The sequence below is a fragment of the Chenopodium quinoa genome, unplaced genomic scaffold, assembly GCF_001683475.1.
Source record: "Chenopodium quinoa cultivar QQ74 unplaced genomic scaffold, ASM168347v1, whole genome shotgun sequence".
Taxonomy (NCBI): domain Eukaryota; kingdom Viridiplantae; phylum Streptophyta; class Magnoliopsida; order Caryophyllales; family Amaranthaceae; genus Chenopodium; species Chenopodium quinoa.
In genome coordinates, this window is record NW_018745413.1 from 375,105 (window position 1) to 380,403 (window position 5,299).

A 5,299-nucleotide genomic window follows, 5' to 3' on the forward strand; every position below is an offset into this window, starting at 1 on the left:
GTTCCCTATGAAGTATAACAGGCCATGACAAAGAGGGTAAAGGACGAAATCGATGCGGATGCTAGGTGTTCTAAGTACGTACGCTGTCTTGTAAGTGGGTTTAAGGTGGAGAAGCTTTTTCAGAAAATTTATACTGACTAAAAATTTCAATAAATTCAAACAGAGTGCGCATGTTTGATGTATGTTTACCCTAGGGAAGAGCGACTCCTAGGAGACATGAGGTCCAATATTTGTTAGAGGATAGGATTTGGATTATTCCCGAAGGATCTAAGCAGGAAAAAATAACCTATCGCCGTAGGTTCTACATATATAGTGACCTACAATTAGGAAACGAATGATGTATCTTGTGATTGTAAGAAGTTTGAAACTTTTGGAATACTTTGCAAGCATTGCATGCGTGTGTTAGACCAAAACAATGTTTTAAAGATTCCAGAAAAGTACATTCTAGACAGGTGGATAAAGGACATTGTCAGAAGCCACACACGGGTGAAGGACATTGAGACGGTGGAATGTAAATGTTTTAACCGAATGATGAACAAGTTTGAAGCTATTTGTGTAGAGGCTTCTACAGTTGATGATTCCACTGTTGATATGGTTTTAGACAGGCTAACCGAGCTGTCCACTGATGTCGGAAAGTCTAGGCTTATGTTCCAGGTAAAGAAGAATTCACCATCTATGCCGAACAGCAACATCAGTACTCCATCTGTGATCGGGTCTAACACTGCTATTGCTGCTGTTGTAACCCCTCCTTCTGTCACAAAATGTATCACAAATGACAGGGATGAACCTCTTAAGGATCCTAAGGGGTCTAAGTATAAGTCGTTTGCGGAGACAAGGTACAAAAAACAACCTCATGGAAAGAAGGATCCACCTACTAATCCGCACACCAACATCCAATCATATGAGATCTGGTGAGACACTGATGCTGCTGATGTAACTCCTCCAACTGTCTCAGAACCTAACGCAAATGTCAACAATGACAACACTGACCCTATTCAGGATCCTAAGATAACAAGTAAACCTCAAGGTCTTACAAAGGGGTCTAATTACAAGTCCTTAGAGACAATATACAAAACTCAACCTCAGATTCAGAATTCTGCACCCGTTGCTGCTCCTAAAAAAAACGGTCTGTCCAAATCTTATATTTTGTTCAGTTTTTAAATGTTCCCTTTATGTATTGGTAGATGTAAACTATCGCGATGATTGCCTCAACAGGTCAAGCGAAGACTAAGTGTTTCTAAGGAATTTCCTTTTGAACAAACCCCAATGATTCTGGTCAGTTCATACATTAAACCAAATGGAATTGCCTTACCTTGTATTCTTTATATTCATGAAATTATCTTCTTCTATTACCCTAACCCAACTCTAATGTTATTAAGCAGATCAAGCGAACAACAAATAAAAAAAGCTGGAAAACATGCTAATGTTGAGGCAGCTATCCCTGCTGATGATGAATTGCTAAGGAATTTTGTTGGCTGCTCTTCCTTATCTGAATTGGCTTGACATAGAGTTTGTGGGCTCCTATTCTCCATCCGACTATCATATTAATGCTCTATGTGTAGATGCTACGTCCTAGACTGATTTAAAAATCAATATCCTATGGTGATGTAATATTAAATTACCAATTTGAACTTCTAATCTGTTTGTAATAAAATCTATGTAATGAATGGTACGTTGTTATTTAAGGTTCTGTAGAACTACAAACATCTCGTGTTGTATCGAACGATTGTAGGTTTGCATGATTGTTATCGAATCGGATGGAAGGATAAAATTTTAGTCCATATATAATATGCAGCTATTGAGTATATGTTGCCCAATATTTAATTGACTATAAGAAATTTATTCCACAATAATAATAGTTATTGAGTAGAACAATTTATTCCACAATTATAAATTGACTATGTTTGTGGTGCTTTAATAAAAAGAAATAATAATAATAATAATAATAATAATAATATTTGGGTGGAAAGGGGTTGGGGAAGAATCTAACCCTTGACCAGTTGACGTGATGTTTGCTAGTGTGTTGTTAGTTGTGTACTATAAAATCATTGGGACAGTGCTCGCACCGGTGGTACATTGGCCCAAAAAAAGGTATATATATTTCGACAAACAACATTAGTCTTTTATAAATTTATTAACGTTCAACCACCGTAGATTACGGAAACAAAATGGGGGGGGGGGGGGGTTTGGAGGAATCGAACCCTTGCCCTTTATGCTTGTTATTATGTTCAGAGTTGTGGAGTAAGTTACCATTGGAACAGTGCAAGCACCGTGTTACATTGCCCCGAAAATATGTATATACTCCCTCCATCCCCGAAAGAACGACCCATTTGGCCTAATTTTAGTTCCAAAAAGAATGACCAATTTGCATTAAAACACCCACCAATTTGCAACAATATTTGTGCAAAATTAGCTTCCCCATATAAAAATTTGATTTTCCATGTAAATTTATTACTTTCTCTCTCAATTTTTTTACAAACCCCATGTAAATTTATATTTTCAATATACTTTACTTCTTTTTATTTAACTTTCTTAATACTCGCGTAATCAACCCAAATGGATCGTTGTTTCGGGGACGGAGGGTGTATATACTTTGTTAGCAATTTTATCAAAAACAAAAAATAAAAACACAAAAAAAAACTTAGACCTTTATGCTTTTAGTATGCTGCCAATTGTGGATTAAGTGACCATTGGGACAGTGCTAGCACCGTGTTACATTGCCCCCCAAAATATGTATATATACATTGTTAACAGTTTTTAAAAAAGAAGGACAAAAAAAAACTTTTTAACATAAAATATTTATTATCATCATCGAAATAAAAAATAAAGCAAAAAATTAATTAATATGTTAAAAATTTTGCGAAATTCAGCAACCATAAATTAAAAAAAATAATAAATAAATAAATAAATTTGAGGGGGAAGGGTTTAGGAGGATTCAAACCCTTGACCTTCATGCTTGTTAGTATATAGAGAGTAGTGGAGTAAGTGACTATTGGGACAGTGCTAGCACCATGTTACATTGTCCCCAAAATATGTATATATACGTTATTAACATAAAATACTTATTGTCATCTTCGAAATAAAAATAAATAAATAAATAAAAAAGCAAAAATTTAATCTGTAAAAATTTTTGCAAAATTCAGCGACCATAAATAAAAAAAATTAAAACAAAAAATTGAGGGGGGAAGGGTTTGGGAAGACCCGAACCCTTGACCTTCATGCTTGGTGGTATGTGGAGAGTAGTGGAGCAAGTGACCATTGGGACAGTGCAAGAACCGTGATACATTTCCCCAAAAATATGTATATCTATAATTTGCGAGCATTTTTTGAAAAAGACAAAAAAAAAATTTAACATAAAATATTTATTGTCATCTTCGAAATGAAAAAATAAATACAAAAATTGGGAGGGAAAGGGGTAGAGGAGGAAACTGGACCTTATGTATCTTAATGAGTTGAGAGTTGTCAAGTAACTGACCAATTGGGACGGTGCCTTGAGCTTGATATACTAGATCCAAAAAAATTCTTTTATACCAATAATAACATATTCCGATTTTTTTAAAAAAGGACTTTTTTTGAAAAAAAAAAATATCAACCTTCCACTTTCGCGTGACTTTAACAAAATCTGATTTAAAATTATCCGATTTAATTAAAATTCTGACTGAATTGTATATTTATTTTCTTAAACTAAAAATACAAATTTGTTTTTTTTTTTTTAATTTTGCAAACTCCTTCTACCGGAAAAATTGATCGTAGCTAACTAGATCAAGTCTTTTGTCAAACTAATATACTTTGCCTATAGATACAATTACCGGGTATAGACATAAAAAGGTCATAATTTAAATTAAGCAACAAATTACCTATAATTTTAATATAGTGATATTTCTTTTTCATCACTTCATACTCTCGACACACTTTCTAATTCATTTATTTCGTTTATATGTTACAAAACTTACACACATATATATATATATGTGTGTGTGAGATCCTATAAAATTCGTCTAGAAATTTTTTGACAAAATGTTTATTTAATTAACTTCAACACTCTTGCATAAAATTCTTTCAAGGTTTCTTTTCATGCCCATAATACTTGTAATTCTTTTATTTCTTGAAAAAAGAAAAAAAAAAAACAACAATTCTCATTAAAATGATAATAACACAACCAAAAATAACACACCACCTAGATTCGAACGAGGGTATAGTGGTTTAACTGAAACAGTTGTAGGATTTCGTATATATAGTAATAAATAAAAACGAGAGTGGTGATGTATTTGGTTTAATCAATTAGACTAGAAACTAGAAATTTATATTTCTCGGTCATGAAACCAAACTCGAGAATTGTACTTGTTCGATCGATCTGATAAAATTGAATCTAAAATTGAACCTAAAATTGAACCTAAACATGAATCTAAAATTGAACCCAAAATTGGTGGCTAGAATCGAATCTAAAATTGAACCTAAATATGAAGCCAATCTAAAACAATCCTTACATGTCATCATCTACTTTAAGTGTCGGATAAAATCGAATCTAAACTTAACCAAATATAAAATCCAATCTAAATCAACCTAACTCACATTTAACTCTAATAATAAAAGGAAACCACTAATTATACTTTTTACTAGTACTAAAAAACACATCCAAACATGAATATAATAACTCTGATCATAATTCACATTAACAATTTAACCCCATAACACACCATCATCATAAATCAGATGTATATAATACTTTTTTGTTCAAAACAAGTCGGACTTGATCATCATATCCAAAATATTTAACATAATACTTAATTGTTCTAATTAACATCATCAAAACAAGGGTGAAATCGTTCAAAATAAGCAAGAAACTGTTCAAAACAGAGACAACCATACCAAACTACTGGTAAATTGTTCAAAAACAGACATCAGAAACAAATTCATATTATAATTAATCTAAGCCAACTACATACATAAAGGCTAAACCTTTTTCCAAACACAACATCAAAAATCAAATATAGTTGGCTTAGATCAATTAACCTGTCCAGTCAAATTTTTCGATGGTGGACGTAGAGTGACCATAATCACCAGAAACCTCCTTTGACAAGTGATCATGGGATGACGTCATGCAAAATCTTTCAACTCCCTCTCTTCCATTACCTCTATTTTTGCGCAAATTCAATTGAAACAATTAGAAGTTTTTAAGTACACGTGGACCAATTATCAATTTTCATATCCCTCCCCCAATTTCATTTCATTTTTACGAGTATTTAGCACTCTGTACCTAACTTATTAAGGGTGTGACAAAATCAATTTTCGATAAAAG

At 32.8% G+C, this 5,299-nt stretch overlaps 1 long non-coding RNA gene across 1 annotated transcript; it reads left to right on the plus strand.

Moving 5' to 3' along the window:
* The first annotated feature begins 1,005 nt into the window (after positions 1–1,005).
* LOC110713455 lies at positions 1,006–1,728 on the plus strand. Its single transcript, XR_002509927.1, has 3 exons — positions 1,006–1,126; positions 1,216–1,275; positions 1,383–1,728. It is a non-coding gene; the product is annotated as an uncharacterized LOC110713455 (long non-coding RNA).
* The last annotated feature ends 3,571 nt before the right edge of the window (positions 1,729–5,299 follow it).